This window comes from Rhinatrema bivittatum, chromosome 9 (assembly GCF_901001135.1).
Source record: "Rhinatrema bivittatum chromosome 9, aRhiBiv1.1, whole genome shotgun sequence".
Classification (NCBI taxonomy): Eukaryota; Metazoa; Chordata; class Amphibia; order Gymnophiona; family Rhinatrematidae; genus Rhinatrema; species Rhinatrema bivittatum.
Window position 1 is genome coordinate 169,503,417 of NC_042623.1, and position 10,231 is coordinate 169,513,647.

Below are 10,231 nucleotides of genomic sequence, written 5' to 3' on the forward strand. Positions count from 1 at the left end.
ATATATATATAAAATAAAATGTGGATTTTTTTTTTTTTTAGTGTGATGCTGTATGTTTAAATAGACTTGCACTTTGTCACTTTGTGAATTATATTTAGAACTCCCCCAGCATGATATCACCTAAACTGTTCCCAGTAAAGAGTTTGAGTTTTTATCCAAGATACAAATCACATGCAAGAAATCATCTGAGACCGTTGCAGTGTATGCAAAGTATCCAGTAAAACAAGTGAGACCACAACCACATGAGTAAAATACACTGATGGGAATAACAGCTAGTAATAGATTAGGCGCCTTCGGGACAGAGGAGTTTCTGTGGTCTCGTGAGCATTAACAACTTGTTTGGGTTTAGAATTTTTTTCTAGTGAGTTTAGTGCTTGTGAAAGGGGCCGGGTTACCATCACTTGAACCAAAGTCCTCCATTTATCCACAGAGTAGGGGCTGCAGTAGTGCAAGCTTCCTCCTGTTACTCTGCCAATATTCCTCACTCTTGCTCTGGAGTGCCCACCTCTTTTAGGTGATGGTAATTCTGTTGTGATATCTGCCAAATCTTGGGCTCTCTGCTGAGACTAACAATGGTGCTAATTAGTGATGACACTGGCCTGCTGGGAACTGGATTAAGCCCACCAACTCACTTCAGCATGGTTTTAAGTCACTTTCAGGCCGATACAGTAAAGTACACTCAGCTGAGCACAGTGTTTTACCCACACCCCACTATCAGGCCGATACAGTAAGAGAGCGGGCGAGCGCCCACTCTCCCGGCGCGCGCACAGGCTACTCTCCTGTGCGGGAGATTCAGAAAAAAATATTATTCAAATTAGGGCCTGCAGTAAAAAGAGGCGCTAGGGACACTAGCGCCTCCCTAGCGCCTCTTTTTTGACAGCAGCGGCGGCTGTCAGCGAGTTTGACAGCCGACTCTCAATTTTGCCGGCGTCTGTTCTCAAACCTGCTGACAGCCACAGGTTTGGAAACCGGATGCCGGCAAAATTGAGCATCCGGTTTTCAAGCCGTGGGCCAATAAAACATTTTTTTTTAATTATTTTTAACTTTCGGGACCTCCGACTTAATATCGCCATGATATTAGTCTGATGGTGCACAGAAAAGCAGTTTTTACTGCTTTTCTGTGCACTTTCCCGGTGCCGGCAGAAATTAACGCCAGCCTTTGGGTAGGTGCTAATTTCTGAAAGTAAAATGTGTGGCTTGGCTGCACATTTTACTTAGTGAATCGCGCGGGAATAACTAATAGGCCCATCAACATGCATTTGCATGTTGCGGGCGATATTAGTTTCGGGGGGGTGGGGTTGGAAGCGTTTTCGACGCGCTATTACCCCTTACTGAATCAGGGGTAAGGCTAGCGCATCGAAAACACGCGTCCAAACGCGGTGCGCACTGTACTGTATCGGCTTGTATGTCTGGGATACAGAAAAAAAAAATATGCGCCCAATCCCAAGGGCAGGCGCTAATTTCTGAGCAGCCTCTGACTTAATATTGTGGCGATATTAAATTTGAGGAACCAAAAGGTAAAAAGAAAAAATGTGCTTGCATGTCAGGTTAGGAAAATGGACGCTCAAATTTACAAGTGTCCATTTTTCTAACTTGTGGCTGTGCACAGGTTAGGAAACCGTACACTTGTAAAATCGAGCATCCGTTTTCCAAACCTGCTGACAGCCATCTCTCCTGGGCTTCTGCCACTAAGAAAGCACTAGGGGCGCGCTATTGTCCCTAGCGTCTCCTTTTTAGCATGACCCCCTCATTTAAATATGGTAGTGCGCGCCCAGGAGATGTGGCTGAGCACGCGTTAGGAAAAGCAGGTGGTCAACACTGAGTGCCCGTTTTCCCATGCACTTTACTGTATTGGCCTGTTTTCACCTAATCAAGTTACCTATAGGTCGGACTTCAAACAGGAAGTGGGAGGTGGGGCCACTGCCAGGTGTGACCTATGTGAGGGGGTGGTGGGGGTGTGAATTAAGTCTCCCCCACATTTCACCCTCCTCTTATCCCCGTTTTCCTCCATTCCCAGCCCTTACCAGTGCTTAACTCTCGGATGTTTTTCATCTATCAGAACTGGGCTCTGCTCCACTTGCTCAGCCCCAGAAAAAAAGTTGGCAGAATACTGTTGCAGGTCATTCCTCCAGAAATTAAATCTTGAGCAACACACAAAAAGGTGTTGAATTAGCACAAGTTTGAAACTTGTGAGCAGGAGTGCCTGCACTACTGTTCCTAAGTTTCAAACTTCTGCTAATTTAACACCTTTTTGTGTCTGTTCTTTGTGCTGTGGTGTCTGCTTCAGGATGATACCCTCTCCTCCTGTCCCGGCAGCGAGGAAGGGTGAAATTATCTGCTTTAGGTTCAACCCTGGAGGGGAGGAGCTGGAGTAGAATGCCACTGCTGCTCTGCTTCCTAAATCTGAAAAGAGATGGCAGAGCTCTGTTCCAAGCCGTCTCCTGAAAATCAAGCCATGCCTACTAGTGAAAAGTTCAGTGACACCCTGACAATTCCCTTGACCTCTTCAGTCCCCAATATTTTTCCTCGTTTAGATATGTGTTCTCATGCACAGAGAGCCTAAAGTGGGGCCCAATGCAATAATGTGTGGGTTAAAACCATGCTGGAAATTCAGCGCATAGTTTATTAATGCACAGGATAAAAAAATGTTAACTCCTGATGCAGTAAGTTAAAAAAAACAAAAAACGTGCACTGTGTCACGGGAGGGTCCTCCATTTGGTTGGGGAGGGTCCTCCACTGGTGCGTGATTGACACAGTCTAGCAGGCAAACCCTTTAGGCCCATGGTGACAGCTGGTGGATGTGCTTTGGGACAAGGTCTGCCTTCACCTATGCTAACCCCGTCCTCCACAGACTGAACCTTTGGGCAAGGTCCTGTGAGCGGACAGGTAGAATCCAAGACAGGCCAGAGATCAGGGCAGGTGTTGGTCAGTTGGTGTCCATTTCCAGGTAGAGGTCGAAGCAGGCAGAGATCAGGCAGCATCAGGTTCCAGACAGTGATCAGGGCAGGCAGCTGCCAAGCAGCAACACGGACAGGCAAAGTCAAAACACAAGATATCAGTCCAGAATGGGAAGACAAGGCAAAGATTGGAGTGGAACAAGGCAGGCAGGAGCCAAGCCTGGATAAGACTGGGTAAGGTGGAACAAGCAAGGGAATGAACAAGAGCTAAAGCAGGCAAGGCAAAGATCAGGACTGGAACAGGAATTGGACAAGGCATGGATTAGATGCAAGATGAGGCAAGAGACGAGCAACACCCATTGCAATGCAGGAGGATCTGTTGATGAGACAATGTCCCAGGTCTCCGACCGTGTTTAAAAAGCCCAGGGGCCCTGACGTCAACAAGCGGTGCTGCCACTACCTTTCTGCGTGGGACCTACTTAGCCTGTGCAAGTATGCCTTTGGGGCTGTGTCAGGGAGCAGGCTGATGGCATCTGGAGGGAGCAACGTTGGCGTCAGGGTTAGTGTGGCTGGTCGTAGAGCCATCCTGTGGCGGATGTTGGCCAGTGGTATAGTGTCCATAATAGCGGCTAGAAGACTTCTCTGGCTGTGTTATTTCTCAGCAAACTCCAAATCTAATTCCACCTTGATGAAACTGCCCTTTACTGGATGGCTTTTTTTTTTTAACAGGGTAAGTCCAAAGACCTGACTCATTCTCCTTTGGATTATACATATACTACAGAGGAACTCAGCAATATATAATGCTCAAATTTTTTATTATATATACACACATTTACCCAATATAGTTAACACACTTATTTCACAAATCCTGCTATGTGTGATTATAATCTCCCTAACATTAAAACAATATCATCCATACTTTACCCTCCATTCATCATCTGTACACCTCATCCATACCACTCCAACCAACCATATCACTCAAACCACCTAAAATTACTAACAATGTCGTATACTTGCATAATTGCAACCTTATTCATGTGACCACATATAAATATTCATATGTCATTGATATACATTTTACTTGAACAGTCAACACCCATAAATATGTCAAACAATCTAAGCCCATATAAACATGTAACATATGGTCAATCTATATCCATGCGCATTTTTTAATTGTTTTAATAAATACAAAATGAAATTGCTGCAACGCAGATCTCGTTTCACCTGTCCAAGCGGGCTTCTTCAGGGGATACTGATTCACAATGGCGCAACTATATTCTCATGTTGACATTACTAATACTCCTTTGGTCCAGAATTGATGTCAGGACTCCTGGAGATTTAAACAAAGAATACCAGTCCCAGATCTTGGCAAGCATCAATCCATAAGGTCAGGATCCTCATTGGGTGAACAATGAGTGCAGAGGACTCTGTTTCAAGTTCCAGAGATCCGTGGCTGTCTATCAAGTTCTATTGGAGGTGGGTCCAGGTCACTACACATCTGTGGATCTTGCAATATGTTTCCACCCAAGAATTCTTACCCATTTTTCAAAGCCTTTATGATTAACCCTGTCATTCTGACACAAGGAGACAAGCTTTGAAAGCGACACTAGGAAGGCTTCTTGAATTACATCCTGTAGTTCCAGCACCAAGGAACATGGTTATTAGACTATTTACTATGTGGTTTCCGAGAGAGACATGTTCTTCTGTTTCATTTTTAAATCAGAAATGGGTCAACAGATCCATAACTCATTTTAGAATGAACACATTGAAATTGTCCATTCTAAAATGAGTATGATTAAGGAGAATTCCTCATCTTCTTGGGTCTAACAGAGTTTTATCTTCATATTCCAATAAGAAGGAATCAGCACTTCAGAAGGAAATCCTGGGATACCGTTTTCAATGAGAACCCTACCCTTTGGATTAGTCACAGCCCCAAAGACTTTTTCAAAGGTGATGGTGGTTATTGTGGCGTTTTTGTGCAAGAAAAGGATTTTATTTTGTATATCCTTATCTGGATGACTGGTTAATTAGGGTACAGTTGCTGCAGAACAGTTTACTGGCCACCTACAGAATACTTCACTTTCTCTATAGTGGTCTTCAAATGTGTTGGAATCTGGATTATCTGGGGTTACAGCTCAATGACAAGATAGGCCATATTCAGTCAACAGAACAAGAGATCCGAAGCTGAGTCATCAAATCCTTGCTTTATTATCTACCAGGACTCCAGCTGGAGGATCTTATCCTCAGATTCTTGGTTCCATGGTGGCTGCGTTGGACCTGGTTCTCTAGGTGAGGGTGCACATAGGCCTCTACAAGGACCTTTGCTCTCCGGATGGAATTCGCAGAAGACTTATGCAGAGAGTCTGAAGGATCTAAATATGTATACTGGGGAGGAGAGGAGGTGCAGAGAAGATATGATACAGACTTTCAGCTACCTGACTACTATTAACGATGCACAAACTTCAAACCTCTTCTGTTGGAAAGAAAATGGTAGAGCTAGGGGTCATGATATGAAATTCTGGGGGGGACCACTCAGAACTAATATCAGGAAATATTTCTTCACAGAGAGGGTGGTGGATGCCTAGAATGTTCTCCCAAAAGAGGTGATGAAGATGAGAACAGTAAATGAATTAAAAAGGGCATAGGACAAACACTGCAGATCCTTAAAGGCGTGAGATTGAAAAATAAGAAAGGGTTCCCTGTACGTACCCAGATCAGTCCAAACTCCTGGGTTTTGCCCCCCCCCCCCCCTAGCAGAGTCTGAACTGATCCTTGGTACTACAGGAATGAAAATTATCAGGTAAGAACCAATTTTCTTTTGGTGTGACATTTCTGTATGGAGGTAGTCTTAATAGAACACATGGGGGTAACTGCACAGAGCACCAGATACTTTCCTTATCAGAATGCATGGGGGTAACTTGCACAGCATGGCAGTTACTACCATAAGCAAATTACTGGCCAGACTGATGGACCATTTGGTCTTTATGTGCCATCATTACTATGTTACTGTGATACTATGAACCATGTTGTTAAGCAGTCTCCTCAAGGTGTAAGTGTGACAGCATCAAAGATGTGTCATAATCAGTCTCAAAAGAGTAGATAAAATCACTTTATCTAAGCTTCAGCCATAATAATCTGCTGTCAGAAAGTAAACCTGAAATTATAACTGAATTACAATATTTTCCCTCATTTGTGTGGAAAGGGGCAGAGGCGTGTATATTCATTAAATGCTGTTAATTTTTATCCAAATAAATAAAAAATACTTTTTTAGAGCTTCCGCACAGAGGTGGAGTGGGAAAGTTGCGGGAGTTTAGGTTTACACATCTGGATATTTGGTAAGTAGGTTGATTCTGGTAGGAGGATGTTCAATTAATATATTAGGATTGTTAAGAAATGATATATGGCAGTGTAACATGAAGACTTTGGCTCAGGCCTTTGGCTCACTCAGCTTACCCCAGAATCCTTTGCTGTCTGACTTAATTGAAACTGCTGGCATACAATGAACCTTTAACTGATCTCAGATTCAAGAATTTGGAAGATATCTGGAATATCTTTAGGCTCTGCAAAACCTATATTTAAAGGTCAGGAGGTTATCGATGGCAGATGGCTGAAACTGCATTCTTTGCTTATCTGGCTCCAAGAGACTCCAACTGAAATCAGTTTCTCCCTGCCCCCTGGAGATGAAATGATTGATGTATTGACAGAGCAAAGAAGTTCAGAAGAAACAGGAGACATCAAAAGCAAAGCTAAAACAAAGGGACCTTAAGGTGGGTGGGGAGTTCTCAGGCTAAAAAAAAGGTTACCTTATTCCACTGTCATATTGTGTACGTGATCCTCATCACAGGCATTTTCTGTGTATGATTTGAACCTATAAAATACAGCTTTTACAAGATACTGGAAGAGACAGTAATGCCCTGCCTATATTGAAGGTTTGGCGGTCTGTGTCTTCCAAGGATATACAATAATAAATTTATATTTGCTTCAACTAAATTCCTTGTGATATCCTTGTGTGTGTCCTGTAGCAGAGAAGCGCTGTTTGCACAGTCAGGTAATATATACATTTTTGGCGACTGCACGAAGGGACTTACCAATAGCTGAGGCTATTGTTATTTTGGGTAGTGTTGCATTGGATTCTGGTGGACAGAATCCAATTCCACACTAAGTTCTCGGACATTTAATTTGGTTTTAAGTCCGAAGGAAGAGTACCCAGACTTAAGTAGTCTGGAGGAGCATTGCTGGAGTAGTCATACCTGGAGGACATGAGCTCAGAGACGAGGCTTAAAGAGGTTTTCGCTCTTCCCTGGTGGTTATGCGTCTGATGGATCCAGTTTTGTAAGTATGTACATCAATCTTCAATAATCTGTGAGTATATTTTTTTTATTATATATATATATTTTCCATTGTTTGATTGTTTGTGTGCACATGTACAGTGCATAGTGATTGTGTGTTAAATCTCACATCAGATATTGAGTTTTAGGGCTTCTGTTTCTGCCTTTGTTTTTTCCCTTAGGTCTTTTTTTTTTTTTGGCCGAGCTATACCTCTTTGTGTTCTAATTGGTTCCCGAAGATGGACTGATGCTAATTCAATTCTTTTGAGTTTAACATCTTGGGATTCCATCTATTCTTCTCTATTCTAATAGCTCTTTTTAATATTAAAAAAAAAAAAAAAAAGGGGTAGGAGGGGGATCAGAATAAATTTTTGCGATCAGAATAAATTTTTAGGTTACAGTTCGTGTTGATTAGAGTCAGTGGGTATATATTCTGCTGTAGGGGTGCCATCTAGTGGATGATATGAAAACTCCTTTAGAGTTAGTTTTAGAGGCTAATCCACTTAATATTAAGGAAATTAAACAATATCATATTAAATGGTGTAAGAAGTCTAAAGCATATCCAGACTTTGTTTGGCCAAAAGACAGCTCATTACAACCTTCTGTGCTGTTACATTTGCTTAAATATATTAGAGATTCAAAGACGGAACATCTTTAGATAAGCATTTGCAAGTATTTGATTTATGGTATAGGCAGAGAGATTCTGTCCAGGATACTGAGTGGGATAAGAGGCCTCCACCATATGCACCTGAGAAAGTTTCTGTTAATTATTCCACACTCCCTGCCTTTAGTTCTTCAGGCTTGTACCCAGCACTGCCAGATGTTTATGGCAGTCTAGGGCAATTTCCATTACATGCTGTACCTGCTGAGTTAGGACCTGTAGATCAAAAAGTTGTGGCTCCAGGTTATAAACCATTGCAGTTAGACCCTCTGCCAGTGACTCCACTATCTGTTATTGATAATCTAGGAGAGGGTATGTCTGGAAAATCTCAGTCCACAGGTGCTCCTGCAGCTTCTTTGCCAGCAGTGGTTTCCCCTGCTTCTGCATTACTGCAGCAAGCAGAAGGACTTGTCCCACCTAAGGTAGAATTACAGGAAGGATGGCAGGAGATGACTTGCATTTTGAAAGGGTTAATGCATCCATCCAACATTGTGCAATCAGGTCTGACTGTAGATGAGCTAAGAAAAAGGTTTGGAGAGGTACTTAAGCTTCCAATAGCTGAAAGCGTAGAGAAGGAAGGGGAAAGTGATAGCATAGAGGAGGAAGAGGACAAAAACATAAGGGAAAAGGGAAAGACAAAACAGAATAAGCTAGGAAAGGACTTTTGTAGAAAACAGCCACCCAGACAATGTAAAACTCAGGGATGTATTATTATACATGAAGGAACAGATGAAGAGAGAGCCTGTAGAGATGGAAATGGAGACTTGATTATGTTAGTCCAGAGTTTGCGTAAACAGACACCAAAAGAAATAGTGGCTGAGAGTGAAGATAGTCGTTATTATGTGGATCTATGGGTGGATAGGTTAGCCAAATGGACTGAGGGAATGAGAGGGGATATGTCCAAGACAGGGTTCTTTATCTTCCAGAGATATGAATGTAGCCCACCAGTGTATTAGAGGTCCTTATGGGGATCCTGATTGGGATGATCAATATATGAATGCTGGCTTAATGGTATGGGAAAAATATGAAAAACAAGCAGGGGCTGAAGCTACACAGTATCCCCTGTTGCTAGGGAGACCTAATGAGAGGGGTCAGGTTCTCCCTCGGTATACTCCATGGCAATTTACTGATCTGACTAATTTAATCCTGCAATTGCCACCTTTAACGAAAGTTGCAGGTGCATGGATTCGGGAGTTTGAAAAATTAACTAGTGGATTGACATTAGCCATAGGAGATATCAAAGCATTATTAGCTAGACTGACTGAAATTGATGTAGATGCATTGTTTAGACAGGCTAGAATGAGGGAAATTACATTAGCTAATTCAGAATATGATGGTAATCCTTTTAATCACTTTCGTCATAATGTCTGGGAAGCTTTAAGGCAAAACTTCCCTACACAAAGAGATTTATCAACCCTTATGTCACGTGCATGGGATGGGACAACTGATATCAGACTGCATGTGCAAGCAATGCAGGAGGAATGGTTTCGGCAGATGGAACAGCCATTTGATCAGCTTGGAATGTTACCTCTGTTTTACCAAGCATTAAGGAAAAAGCATTAAGGGGTTCAGCAAAGGTTGGACCAAGTTGTGGGGTTGGAAAACAAATTATGGCCAGAAATGTTCCTTAATATATGCCATTATGGAGATTTATATGTTAGGGAGAAAGGTAAAGGAGCTGATGATCTGACTAAAATCCAAACTAAATTATGCTCTATGCAGATCGAACAGCTACATAAACAAAAAGAGGGAGAGACAAATAAGGTGACTGGGACAGAAGGAGTTAAAGCATGTCCAGATAAGGAATTTGAGGCAGAAATATGACATGGACAGGATGGGTGTAATGCAGGTTACCCCCAGAATCAATTAATAGGTGCAGTAATTACACCTAGAGGAAATAACATCCGTGGTAGAGGGATGTTGCGAGGCAGGAGAGGGATAGGTGGACGAAGAATGTATGGGAGTCTATCACAAGGAGCTGGAATTGGACCTGATAGAAGAGTAGGGATAGACTGCTGGTTCTGCGGCAAATTTGGGCATTTCGCACATGAGTGCTGAGCGAATCCTGATAGAAACAGTACTGGTGGTAGAGGGAGACAAGGAGGATTTACCCACTGGGACCCTGCAAATGAGATCCAGAGGTATAGAGCAGGAAATGGGTATAACCAATGACTTTTAGGGGTGGTGCAAATTAGGGCAGGAACAGCAGATCCCATGTTGACAATACATATAAACAAACAACCGTATACTTTTCTATTGGATTCAGGGGCAACCAAATCTGTGATCACCAGACTTCCAAGGGAGTTGCATTGTCAGATGGAACTATTTGTACTATAGGATTTAAT